This window comes from Rhinoderma darwinii, chromosome 3 (assembly GCF_050947455.1).
Source record: "Rhinoderma darwinii isolate aRhiDar2 chromosome 3, aRhiDar2.hap1, whole genome shotgun sequence".
In the NCBI taxonomy this organism is placed as follows: Eukaryota; Metazoa; Chordata; class Amphibia; order Anura; family Rhinodermatidae; genus Rhinoderma; species Rhinoderma darwinii.
The window spans coordinates 230,934,059-230,949,227 of NC_134689.1; positions in this window are offsets into that span (position 1 = coordinate 230,934,059).

Here is a 15,169-nt window from a genome sequence, read left to right on the forward strand (position 1 = left end):
AGTATATCAACTGATATATTAACAGCACTGGCACCGGCTACATCAGCTGCTCCTTCTTCAGTTGTATATACAGAGCTAAAGAACGCATTTAGTAACTCTGCCTTCTCTTGATCCCCTGTGATCAACTCCCCATTACCATTATCTAGGGGTCCCACATGTTCAGACCTGGGCTTTTTTGCATTTATATGCTTGAAGAATTTTTTGGGATTTGTTTTACTATCCTTGGCCACCTGCCTTTCATTTTGTATTTTTGCTGATTTTATTACATTTTTACAGATTTTATTAAGCTCCTTATATTTTACAAAGGCTACAGCTGTACCCTCAGATTTGTATTTTTTAAATGCCCTTTTTTTGTCATGTATTGCCCCTTTCACAGAATGTGTAAGCCATGTGGGGTTTAATTTGAGTCGTTTATACTTGTTACCTGTAGGAATAAATTTTGCACTATAATAACTCAAAGTAGATTTGAAAATCTCCCATTTATCATTTGTTCCATTATTTGACATTAGTTCTTCCCAGTCTATATCCTGAATTGCAGCCCCCGTCCTGGGGAAATTGGCTTTTTTAAAATTAAATGTTTTTGCCCTCCCAGCCTGCGTTTGTTTTTTACAGTATAGGTAAAATGTAACTATATTATGATCACTGTTACCGAGGTTTTCACGAACATTGACATTCCCAACAAGATCTGCATTATTAGAAATGACCAGATCCAACAGAGCTTCACCTCTAGTCGGGTCTTCCACAAACTGGCCCATAAAATTTTCCTGCAACAGGTTGAGGAAATGTCTCCCCTTTGCAGTTGAAGCCGAACCATGACACCAATTAATATCCCGGAAATTAAAATCTCCCATTATCACTACAGTACCCGCCTGTGCAGCCCGTTCCATCTGTTTATATAGCTGAACTTCCATCTCCTCAGTTATATTGGGGGGTCTATAGATTACACCAAAAGTAATTTTTTCAGTGTTTACCTCCCTTTCTAGTTCCACCCACAAGGTTTCAACCTCCTCACAGTATTCACCCACTATTGTCTCTTTCACACTCGCCTTCATATCATTTCTCACATACAGACATACACCACCACCTTTCCTATTTGTCCTGTCTTTCCGAAAAAGTGTAAAACCCTGTAGATTTACAGCCCAGTCATGTGAGGAGTCCAGCCATGTTTCAGCAACACCAACTATATCTATATTTTCTTCCAGTATCAAGGCCTCCAGCTCCCCCATTTTGCTTGCTAGACTTCTGGCATTTGTGAACATACACTTTAACTTGCCTGTCAGTTTTTCACTTTTATTATCAGAAATGTGATTTGACATTAATCGGGCCTTTTTATTTACACTGATGTTTTGTAACAAAAGGATCTCCTTATCCTGTTGTCTAGTCCTCTCCAGATGTAGGATTAAGATTTGTAGTACCACGTGCAGTAATTGAGGTCACATGCTAACCTGTTAGCATCCCAAAAATGGTTGTTATATTAATTTATATAACAAAACAGCCTTAAAAGTGTAATGTATGTAACTGAATATGACAGTATATATTTTTTAGTAGATCTGCACTGGAAATGTAGTGTTATTATAGGGCTCCTATCTATGGGACAGGTAATAAATGTTAAATCAGTGTGGGTTCAACCGATGGGCCCCCCACCTATTGCTATCTACTACTAGAATGGCAGTGGGGGGAGGATTGTTTTCTGGTACAAATCTCTAAATCGCCTTCATAGAGATAGATTTAAAAGATACCATGCTAGCTGCCTCGAGCCACCACTAGAAGAGCCAACCACCATCCTTAAGAACGAAATGTGTGCTGTTATGCATTAAACTCAATAATAGAGTATTCAAGCACCTAATCCCTCTCTGGTGGCGGGTGCATAAAGCCAACATGTTGTTTTGAAACTTTGAGAGCAATTTAGAAATGGCTATATGCCAGTTTTCTGACTTTGTCTTTTTGTGCTGCTCACAGCACTTGAAAAAAAAGTGTGCGGGAATTAGTGCGATGGGGCATGGCCACCACATCCCAACATATTTACTATAATGCATGTCAGAAATTGGCAGAAATCTGCGCCATCGTGCAACTGTCGTAGATTTTGTTTTGTGGTTTACGGACAGCCCAAGATGCGACAAATTTATTAAGAGGCATGCACCTCTTAATACATTTGTTGCATTTTACTCTAGCAGCATTCAGACTAAGACTGGCGCATGAAATGCTACTCTTAGATAATCTGGGTCTTTGTCTACGTAGGGGATTTGGAGATCTGTGTCATAAATGCAGAGCTCCAAATGCTATGAAGATAATTTAAGAACCTAATCAGCATAGCATTTCGACCTAAATACAATATAATTTTAAAAGGTGGAGATTTACTTTTGCCTGGGTTCACACGTTAAACTAAAATGAGCAAAATGACACGGTTTTGCCACAGGTCACAGCGAAACCACGCATTTTCACAGCAACATTCTAAGGGTCCAGTTAGGTGGTGTGGTTAAAACATTGATAAATGTCATACGAAAACTACTTGCGTTTTTACAGCGATTAGGTGTGTTTTATGATGCAATTGAGTTAACAAATGCAAATGCATCGATAAATGCACCAAATGGCGGTAAAAACTGATGAGGTTTTCGGATGCAGTTTTGACCACTCCTCAACTGCAACATCTGACTGGACCCTTAAGGTTTACTCCATTAGGACACAACACGGATTGATAGCTCCAGCTTAGCAGCATTAACTAAAGGGAGATGGGATGAGACAGAAGAAGGATTTCAGGTTACAAGTTCAAGGGGCTGCTTTGTTACCCCTCCATATTTTACAATGCAACAGCTATTTCAGATTAGTTGCTGTGTATAAACATTAACCAGAGCAAGTTGACCAAGCAGTCAGTGGGGCATATTTATTATTGTCTTTGCGCTTCATTTTCCAGCATTTTTTATTTTCTCGGCGCATATATTATTGGCCAAATTTATCAATGCGTGCGCCAGAATGAACATTGATTTGCGACATGCTCGCTACGTTGGGTCGCATACTTGTGGTGAAATGCACCAGATTTATCCCTGGCATGCAGCAGTTTGTGGTGCAAAATGCTTGTCTAAGGTATACAACATATCAGGTGGTCTAAAGAGGGGAAAAGGAGTCTAACACGTGGCAAAATGTGACAAATCTATCAGACAGTGTGCGCGTCTTTGAAAAATGTGGTGCATCTTCAACCCTACAACACCTTGTGAAAGTGAGAAAAAAATCTATTTATGTAACTCCATTTTGTAAGCATATATGACTCCATCTTGTATGAAAGAATCAATTTTGTGTTTTGAAGAATCATCTGTTTCTCTGTAAAATTACATTTATGCTGGTATTTTCTGGACACTCATAAGGTTAAACAGTCTCAGCTATATTTATTATTCTTTATCTGGGTCTGCTAGGAGAATGTACGTGTTGGCCTTGGATCAAGGTTTCAAAACGAAATCTTGTCTTGCTCATTATTTTCCGTGAGAAGCTCTCGTCTTGCAGTAATTTTCCATAAGATGCCTTTCTTGCTTGTGATTGGCTGAGCCAGCCATCCTCTCATTGCAAATGAATGGCTGAACTCAAGCCTACTCCCCTTTTGAAAGATATTATTGGAATTGCATTTTTATCAATAAATCAGAGAAGCATATTTTAGATATACAATGTATTGTCTCTTTGTGTCTTACTTCTCTCCTATGTATCGATATAATTAATGAATTTGGGTCTGGATAAGTGTACTGACACGGATGTCCGTTCACACACCCACACAAACCTTCAGTCTAATATATTTTGGCCAGGATTGCATCCACACACCTCTAGCTTTAGGCCATCTATGTTTAATAAATCTGCCCCAGTGTGTTGAGTGCTGTTTTCCATTACAGTAATCAATAGTTATTTTAAACAACAATTTTTGGTGACGAAACCCGGGAGATTAATCGTATGATTATTCAACCTATTTATTAATGATATAGAGGATGGGATTAATAGCACTATTTCTATTTTTGAAGATGACACCAAGGTATGCAGTATTGTTCAGTCTATGGAAGATGTTCGTAAATTGCAAGCTGATTTGACCACACTAAGTGTTTGGGCATCCATTTGGCAAATTAAGTTTCATGTAGATAAATGTAAAGTTATGCATCTGGGTACCAACAATCTGCATGCATCATATGTCCTAGGGGGTGCTATACTGGGGGAGTCAGTTGTAAAGGATCTGGGTGTACTAGTAGATCATAAACTAAATAATAGCATGCAATGTCAATCAGCTGCTTCTAAGGCCAGCAAGATATTGTCGTGTATTAAAATAGGCATATAATATTACCACTTTACAAAGCATTAGTGCGGCCTTAACTTATATAAATATATTAATGGCACATACAAACAATATGGTGAAATCCTGTTCAATGTAAAATCCCCTCAAATAACAAGGGGGGCACTCCCTTCGTCTGGAGAAAAAAAGGCTCAATGTGCAGAAGCGACAAGCCTTCTTTACTGTGAGAACTGTGGATCTATGGAATAGTCTACCGCAGGAGCTGGTCACAGTAGCTACAGTAGATGGCTTTAAAAAAGGCTTAGATAATTTTCAAAAACAAAAAAATATTAGCTCCTATGCGTAGACATTTTTCCCTTCTCTTTTCCCATCCCTTGGTTGAACTTGATGGACATGTGTCTTTTTTTCAACCTTACTAACTATGTAACTATGATAGCTGTCACTGGGAGGTCAGGCAGCGATTCATCAGTGAAACAATAAAACCGCGGTAAGTAGGAAGCTTATTGTCACAAAAGAAGTTTCACTCATGTATTGCTGAGATCTTTAATTTGTTTGTTTTTTTACAAGAAAATCTCCACGGACGCAGTCACTTATCTAGAGGTATGTTGAAAACTTTTTGTGTGATGAATGTTGAAGATATTTAAATATATCTTGAGTTATTGCTATGAATGACATAAGAAGATATTTCTGGCAGTGAAAATTATCTGTTTAAGTCAGAGGTATGGGTGTTGAGATGTATAAAAGTGTGTCAGTGAGTGTATGACCCGCCCCTTGGCAGTTTTATTGTGCTGAGCGGACAGTTTAGTGGTGATTTACATGTGAAAGTTGTTTTATGTTGTTCAGGGATTACAGCTTGGGCAGTTGAAAATACTTGTACTGATAAAGAAACCTATTTTCAGAGGTCAGGTAGTGTGTCCATTGAGTGTGGTCCAGCTGTCTGTGTGGAAAGGTGAAGAAGGTAAAGGCTTTGCAGAACAAACCTGAAATGAACTGTGCTGTTGTATGTGTCACTTATTATTTGGCTGTTGCGTAAAATTGTCAAGGATCAAGGGAAATATTATCCTGTTGCCCGCTTGTTCTGAGAGGGCCAAGTGTCAGAGAAGCCTGACGCGGCAAGAGTCACAGACTACTGACTTAGAGGTACTACCAGTGTCCGTAGGTGACACAGGTGTCAGTATGTGACACAACTTTCCATAGGTGACAGAGCTGAGAGTCACAGACCACTGACCAGACACACAGACCACTGACCCAGCAGCGATACAGACTGTCTGTAGGTGGCAGAAAGGTTGGATATTCGTAGGCAATATCCTGTAGTTAGTACCAGTAGTACCACACGGACTTCTGCGGTTAAGTCCTGATAATAGGGAATTCAGAGAGCAGACCGACAGGGGAAGCCCCGTGATATATATCCAAAGAAATTGTGACAAATAGGGCAGGTAAGGATGCTATAACAAATAGTCAAACTGAACAAAAAAATGCTTAGAAAGGCAGGCATGTTGAAAGGTGGTTGTTTGGATGTTGATAAATGGTTTGTGGAGAGATGAACAAGGGATGGTGTATGATCATGAGTTAACTGAGTGAACTGAAAAAACAAAGTACGTGGCTTCAAGTAGCAGAGCAAGTAATTCCATGGGTTTGTGGTGCATAGAAGGGATGATGATGATGATGATGACAATGACCAATGTGAATTATGACGGGTGGTGTGATGCGGACACGTCTGCAGTGTGTGTGTGTGTGTGTGTAAGAAGAGTCTGAGAAGCAGACTGGTACAAATGAGAATGGACTAAGGATAGCAATGCCTACAAATTGAGCAGGTATGAGGTTGATTTTAGATCTATACTGCATGCTCTCTCAATCCTAAACACAGCTGTACTGAGAACATTTGTGTAATGACGGGGTAAGGAAACAGACAAGTGAGCCCTAATCTACCCGACACTCAGTCCCTGCCTACTTGCAACGACCCGCCGTAGGCGACGGGGTACAACTGGGCGATGGTCCCTACGCTCAATAAGTGCCCGACAGACAAACAGACAAGGGTACACAGAAGCAAGGGAAAAGGGGCAGTTGCCCGCGGCAACACCGCGAGCAACAAGAGTGGTGAACGAGCCGAGTCAAACCAGGAGTGTACGAGGTACCAAACGCAGAGCAGGAGAGTAGTGAACAAGCCGAGTCAAATCAGGAGTGCACGAGGTACCAAACGCAGAGCAGGAGAGTAGTCAGTAAGCCAGGGTCGATATGAAGCAGGGTCAAATGGTTAAAGAAGCTGCAGCAGGGCCAGGAAACAAAACAAGAATCACAAGCAAGGAGGAACAGGAAAGGCAGGTATAAATAGACAGAGGGCGGGAGCTAGCTCCGTCTGGCCAGGCTGTGATAGGCTCTCCCACTCCTAAGCCTGCCATCCTGAGTGGTGGAAGATGGAGTCAGTCTCACAGACATAGAAGCAGGTGCAGGCTGATTACCTATGGGCGTGGTTACAGACGCTGTGCCTGGCAGATCCTTAACAATTTGTGTGTCTACTGAAATAATTGAATTGTTAGTTATTTTTAGAGTGTGTAAAACAAAAAAAAACAAAAAAAGGGAAAAAGCCCTAGAACAGTGAATTTAAGTACAAGGTTGTAGAAATTGGCTGGCTTTTTGGCGTACCTTTTCTATAAGGTCTAAATAATTAAAGTTAACTGTGTAAAGTCAGGTTTTAGAGTTATAAATACAGCAGAGTCTTACTTTCTTTCAGCATTTTGCCTCATAGTTATACAAGAATGGGTCTAAGAAGGAGGGGGAGTTGTGTGAAAGGCAGTGGGCAGCAGCTGATTGCGAAGGAATGTGAAATGCAGCTCTCTCAAGTGAAATATTACAACAAGCACAGCCTGCATAAATGATAGATTACAAAGTTACAAAGGTGGGTGGAGATCTTGTATTTTCACGTGTTATTCCGCCTGCAATGCTTCCGCTGGGTCCGAAAAGTAGGAGAATTAAATTCCAGATATTGAAAATTTTTAGAGATTAATAAAGAGCCAGGTATTGAAAAATGTATGTACTCTCACACATGGCTTGTTGCACTGCAGTGGTTGGCTTGGCAGACACTTTGCACTCTGTTTCACTAGATGGAGAATTACAGTTGTTATGTTTGCTTTTACATATGCAGGCAAGCCATGCAGTAAAAAGTGCTAGTAATACAAGACATTCCTGTCCCAGCCATTCCCGGACAATTCTGTAATTTCCTGGGACTGGTGGAATGCTATAGGGAGTGGATGCAACCCCTGACGCCAAGTCCAGACCAAATACCTGCCTGTGGCCCAACTCACCAAGTTATGGGGTTTGTTTTGAACACTGCTGCAATGCTTCCACAGGATCCAGAAGGGGCAAGTAGTGATGAGACTGATCAGTTACACCTCAGTGAGACAGAGCTAGGAGGTTGACAAAATGTGCAGAGCTAGGAATTAGAGATGAGCGAACCGGGACAACCGAACCCGGTTTCGGTCCGAACATCGGGAAAAGTTTGGTTCGCAGCAAATCCGAACTTCACCGGGTTCGGCCAAACACGTTTTGACCGAACTCGGTCAAAAATATTATACAAATCGGCAGCCACTTGTCTCTATCAATCACTGATAGAGAAAAGAGGCTGCTGATTAAAAATAAAATAAAAAGCATTTCATACGTACCCGGTCGTTGTCTTGGTGACGAGTCCCTTTTCTTCCTCCAGTCCGACCTTCTTTTCTGACGCGGCAGCCTGTGATTGGCTGCAGAGGCCTCTGCAGCCTGTGATTGGCTGCAGAGGCCGCGGCAGCCTGTGATTGGCTGCAGCGGTCACATGGGCTGTAACGTCATCCAGGAATGTCGGGCCGGATGTCGAGAGGGACGCGTCACCAAGGCAACGGCCAGGAGACCGGACTGGAGGAAGCAGAAAGTTCTCTGTAATTATGAATGTCTTTTTTTTTTTTACAGGTTATTCTATATTCTGATCGGAATTCACTGTCCAGGGTGCTGAAACAGTTACTGCCGATCAGTTAACTCTTTCAGCACCCTGGACAGTGACTATTCACTGACGTCGCCTAGCAACGCTGCCGTAATGACGGGTGCACACATGTAGCCACCCGTCATTACGGGGCCTCATGCACACGACTGTAAAATCACCCGTTATTACGGGTCGTAATTACGACCCGAAATAGCGGGCCCATAGACTTCTGTTAGCCACGGGTACCTTCCCGTTTTCTCACGGGAAGGTGCCCGTGCCGTTAAAAAGATAGAACATGTTCTATTTTTTTATTTTACGGGCCGTGCTCCTATACTTTATAATGGGAGCATGGCTCGGAAAAACGACCGGCTGCCCGTGGCCGGCCGTGCTCATCTCCTGAAATACTCTGTGCTGCCTTAAACTCTGTGGACAGGTCAGGATCCTGTTTCTTTTAAATGCTGCTGGGGAACCCGCTCGATCCACTATATAAGGCTGCGCTACAGTGCAGCATTTAAAAGAAACAGGATCCTGACCTGTCCACAGAGTTTAAGGCAGCACAGAGTATTTCAGGAGATGAGCGTGCAGATTCAGTGCTGCTGTGAACTCTGCTCTTACCATTACGTAGCTCTCAGTTTGTTACCTCTCCTCCACTGCTGTCCTCAATAACACCTTCCCATGATTGGCAAGTCACCACGTAATGGTAAGAGCAGAGTTCACAGCAGCACAGAGTATTTCAGGAGATGAACCTGCGGATCTTGTGCGGGGTGGTGACTTGCCAATCATGTGAAGGTGTTATTGAGGACAGGAGTGGAGGAGAGGTAACAGACTGAGAGCTACGTAATGGTAAGAGCAGAGTTCACAGCAGCACAGAATATTTCAGGAGAGGAGCATGCAGATTCTGTGCTGCTGTGAACTCTGCTCTTACCATTACGTAGCTCTCAGTCTGTTACCTCTCCTCCACTCCTGTCCTCAATAACACCTTCACATGATTGGCAAGTCACCACCCCGCACAAGATCCGCAGGTTCATCTCCTGAAATACTCTGTGCTGCTGTGAACTCTGCTCTTACCATTACGTGGTGACTTGCCAATCATGGGAAGGTGTTATTGAGGACAGCAGTGGAGGAGAGGTAACAGACTGAGAGCTACGTAATGGTAAGAGCAGAGTTCACAGCAGCACTGAATCTGCACGCTCATCTCCTGAAATACTCTGTGCTGCCTTAAACTCTGTGGACAGGTCAGGATCCTGTTTCTTTTAAATGCTGCACTGTAGCACAGCCTTATATAGTGGATCGAGCGGGTTCCCCAGCAGCATTTAAAAGAAACAGGATCCTGACCAGTCCACAGAGTTTAAGGCAGCACAGAGTATTTCAGGAGAGGAGCGTGTGATTGGCTGTAGAGGCCACTGCAGTCTGTGATTGGCTGCAGAGGCGGTCACGTTGGATGAAGCGCCATCCCTCGAGGCCGGCCTTCTGATGTCATCCTGACGTGCGTGAGCGCCACTACAGCCTGTGATTGGCTGCAGCGGCGACATGGATGAAACGTCATCGCTGGAGGCCGGACAGGAGGAATGTAAGTATGAACATATTTATTTATTTTTTTATTGCATTAAAATTGTATTTTCCACGCGCCGAGCATGGTACTGTCAAGGTTGCTGAAAGAGTTAGTGCAGCTCATTAACTCTTTCAGCACCCTGGACAGTACCATGCTCGGCGCACGGAAATTACAGGTTCGGTCAGAACTAGTTCGGTCCGAATCAAACTTTTTCGTGAAATTCGGCGAACTAGCCGAACCGAACTTTTCATAAGTCCGCTCATCTCTACTAGGAATGTAAGAGACCCATAAGTAACCCAGATTTTGAGATTTTTGTAGAAGACGATGCACGAGGTAAATTATCCAGAGAACACTTCCACCTAATTGTTCTGCTCAAAAAGTGGAGCTTAAGGCACTCACTGAGACTTGTAACTTGGCAAAAGGTCAGACGGCCAACATTTACACCGATTCTAGGTATGTTTTTGGCATCACCAATGATTATAGGCCCATTTGGCATAATAGGAACTTTGTTGGATCATCGGGTAAGCCAATTAAGTACGCAAGAGATGACACACCTGGCAAGGAGAGTATTTTCAGCCAGGTATCAGCAAATTGGCTTACCCTTGGATTCAATAATGCCGCAACTAGGTTTGTAGCAGTCTGCATGATATGCACACGGCATGGCATTGGTAAAACCGCAAAGGCACCTGTGTAAAATGCACCCTGGCCAGATTACCTGTTCCGATGACTGCAGACCATACTACCTCCCCCACTGCAGAGAATAAGGCCAAGAAAATTGTCAGTGAAGTTGTGTGTAGATATGTGGTCCATATAAAGTGACAGGGGAACAGTATTTATCACAAATATTGAACTGGTGTTTGCACAATGACTAAGATTTCAGCAGCTTTAAATACTGAACTTACGTTTCATGTAAAGTTATGGATCAGCATGCCTTAGAATTTGACTATTGGAGGTATGTGTCAGATAAAAGGTGAGTAAATGATAACTCAGTGGAAATAGATTCACATTTGAAAAAAAAAAATTTGTTGTGAAAGCCAAATTTTAGAAAAGAAGATTCAGTTCAGTAACTATACCTGGTTCTGGCCTCTGTCTGCACAATATTATTTAGGTTTTCTGGGGATTGAACCTGCTGTTTGACAAGAAGATTCTGTGAGGTACATATAAAAATAATAAAAATCGTATCACATTTAGTTACTGCCCAATGTGAATTTTTAACTTTTAGATGTCATTGTTAATGTTTTTCTTCAATTGCATTACCTGATTAAGATCAATTAATGATTACGCTGCAAAAAGATTGTTCTTCACAGGAGGTGTCCATGTAGGAGCAGAAGGTGTGAAAACCAGATTCTAATGGTATGTGGACGAATAAGGAAGGTAAACCAGTAGCATCCGAGGCACTCTTGATGGCACTTGTATTGAGGGTATGTGGCCTCACATATGCCTCTAATACTGCAAAGATAAATTTGGTAAGATCTAATTGGTACATCCCAGGTTTTACAGCTGTTGCTGCTAAATTCTGTTAGAGCTGTTTGATTTGCCTGCAGAATAGTCCTGGCAGAATAATGCCAACCTTCCCAGCACACCTATCTCCCATGGAGAGACCTTGAGAGGCCTTCCCAGGTAATACAACTTGTTTTCAACTTCCTAAGTTAGGAATGTTTATAAGACTGTTAATTTGTTCTCAGAGTGGGTAAAAGAATTGTTAAGTTTACCGCTCAGACGGCACTGATAATAGTCCAATATCATTCAGTATGGATAATCTCTCCCAGAAAAATGCAGTGGACAATCCGCAATCCAATGAGGGTGTGGATGGTTATTCTTATCCTTGTAGTTCTACTGAGCTCCCTATCGTCTCTCTCCACATTCAAAGAACTCCTGGTAGAAAAAGGATCTTATGTCTCTAATCGATGGAAAAAGGAAGACACATAGTGCAAGAGCCTCTGAAAAAAGATTGCTCCATGCAAAGTTTAATCCATGCTCACAGAAGTAAAAAGAAATAAAAAGCATCAAGGTAAGTAAAAATCTTTAAAATTTCTAGGCGGCACACCAAACACTCTCGCCTGACCCTGGAGAGTGTTTGGCGTGCCGCCTAGAAATTGTAAAGATTTTTACATACCTTGATGCTTTTATTTCTTGTTACTTCTGTGAGCATGGATTAAACTTGGCGTGGAGCAATCTTTTTTCAGAGGCTGTTGCACTATGTGTCTTCCTTTTTCCATCTATTAGAGACATAAGATCCTTTTCCTACCAGGAGTTCTTTGAATGTGGAGAGAGACGATAGGGAGCTTGGTGGAACTACAAAGATAAGAATTATCATCCACACCCTCATTGGATTGCGGATTGTCCACTGCATTTTTCTGGGAGAGAATGTCCATACTGAATGATATTGGACTGTTATCAATGCCATCTGAGCGGTAAACTTAACTGTACTTTATATATGTAATTTAGGGTATCTGTTGGATCATACCCAATTTAGTTTTGCCTGCTCCGGTCTGAGAGATATATTGTGGGTATTTGAGCCAAGAGAAACCACCATTATATGGGTAAAAAAATTGGCTTGAGACACTTTTTAGATTAAAAATATATAGTATCTATAAATATTTCTGTGAGGAGGAGCTGTTAGGGGGTATCAGCTCAGATCAAGGAACAAATCCTACTCAAAAGTGTTACAACACAAGTGCACATAAAATGTACCCAGTAGCTGCACATTTCTTAGATACCCTGTCCAAGGGGACAGAGATACGTTTTTTTTTTATAAAGGTGTTTGACTTAGGACAATGGTTGCCACTTTTATCGCAGGCACTAATAGGGCATGTTGTTGTTGTTATCACCATATGAACATTTATTTTAAATATTGACAAAGGTCGGGTCCCCAGCAAGTGCCAACAAATTTAAACCAAAGACTTATCAATTGATCAATTCCCGGCACAGCCTGAGCCAATACAACATATTTGTCATTAACTGAATGCAGTGTCACAATTCTAAGCAGCCTTGCAGACAAGCAATTTGCCGGAGGAAGAGGATTTAGATGCAGAGGTTTTTTTTGAAGTCATAAAAAAACTCCACTAACCCGCCTACGAGGGAGCTCACCCCAAGCTCACAGTACAAAGTGCAGTGTATGACAGATGAAAAGGACCATACCAAGTCCTATTGATATCAGCAATTGTCAAGGCAAAGCAAAGATCTGAGGGAACCAGCCAGCAGCATCCAAGTGTTCACAGTGGAAGACAAGGAAGTGACCAGGAGGTGCATAATAATAAATACCCCACTGGACACCACCATAGAGTCTGACCCCACAACTGTGTGAGTTACCCTAAGTGTGACAGTCAGTGAAGTTCAGAAGACAGAAGAAGATGACGATGTACAGGACTTGTCAATGCACTAATGGGACCCAATCCTGGGGGGAAATACTGATATTGGTGATAGCATGAGATTGTTGATAGCATTATTTTATTAGTTGAGGCCGTATTGTTTACATTGTTTGAGGTTTATAATGATAATGTATGTAAATATCCGTACTGCAAACGACAAAGTTTCAAAAATGTTTTATAATGTGGGGTTATAAGGTGAAGGTCACTAGTTGTTGTCTCTCATAAGTAAAAAGTCCATGGCAGCAATGAGAGCCCTGAAGTTATGTGACTTGAAGAAAATTCTGCACATAACCTGTTATTTCCGTACCGGTAAAAGCTCTGTTAATAAAATATTAGAGTATATATATATATATATATATATATATATATATATATATATATATATATATATACATATCCAGTGAAGGAAATAAGTATTTGATCCCTTTCTGATTTTGTAAGTTTGCCCACTGTCAAAGACATGAACAGTCTAGAATTTTTAGGCTAGGTTAATTTTACCAGTGAGAGATAGATTATCTAAAAAAAAAAAACTGAAAATCACAGTCAAAATTATATATATTTATTTGCATTGTGCACAGGGAAATAAGTATTTGATCCCTTTGGCAAACAAGACTTAATACTTGGTGGCAAAACCCTTGTTGGCAAGCACAGCAGTCAGATGTTTTTTTGTAGTTGATGATGAGGTTTGCACACATGTTAGATGGAATTTTGGCCCACTCCTCTTTGCAGATCATCTGTAAATCATTAAGATTTCGAGGCTGTCGCTTGGCAACTCGGATCTTCAGCTCCCTCCATAAGTTTTCGATGGGATTAAGGTCTGGAGACTGGCTAGGCCACTCCATGACCTTAATGTGCTTCTTTTTGAGCCACTCCTTTTTTGCCTTGGCTGTATGATTCGGGTCATTGTCATGCTGGAAGACCTAGCCACGAGCCATTTTTAATGTCCTGGTGGAGGGAAGGAGGTTGTCACTCAGGATTTGACGGTACATGGCTCCATCCATTCTCCCATTGATGCGGTGAAATAGTCCTGTGCCCTTAACAGAGAAACACCCCCAAAACATAATGTTTCCACCTCCATGCTTGACAGTGGGAATGGTGTTCTTTGGGTCATAGGCAGCATTTCTCTTCCTCCAAACACGGCGAGTTGAGTTAATGCCAAAGAGCTCAATTTTAGTCTCATCTGACCACAGCACCTTCTCCCAATCACTCTCAGAATCATCCAGATGTTCATTTGCAAACTTCAGACGGGCCTGTACATGTGCCTTCTTGAGCAGCGGGACCTTGCGGGCACTGCAGGATTTTAATCCATTACGGCGTAATGTGTTACCAATGGTTTTCTTGGTGACTGTGGTCCCAGCTGCCTTGAGATCATTAACAAGTTCCCCCCGTGTAGTTTTCGGCTGAGCTCTCACCTTCCTCAGGATCAAGGATACCCCACGAGGCGAGATTTTGCATGGAGCCCCAGATCGATGTCGATTGACAGTCATTTTGTATGTCTTCCATTTTCTTACTATTGCACCAACAGTTGTCTCCTTCTCACCCAGCGTCTTACTTATGGTTTTGTAGCCCATTCCAGCCTTGTGCAGGTCTATGATCTTGTCCCGGACATCCTTAGAAAGCTCTTTGGTCTTGCCCATGTTGTAGAGGTTAGAGTCAGACTGATTAATTGAGTCTGTGGACAGGAGTCTTTTATACAGGTGACCATTTAAGACAGCTGTCTTTAATGCAGGCACCAAGTTGATTTGGAGCGTGTAACTGGTCTGGAGGAGGCTGAACTCTTAATGGTTGGTAGGGGATCAAATACTTATTTATCTGTGCACAATGCAAATAAATATATATAATTTTGACTATGTGATTTTCTGTTTTTTTTTTTTAATATAATCTATCCCTCACTGGTAAAATTAACCTAGCCTAAAAATTCTAGACTGTTCACGACTTTGACAGTGGGCAAACTTACAAAATCAGCAGGGTATCAAATACTTATTTCCTTCACTATATATATATATATATATATATATATATATATATATATA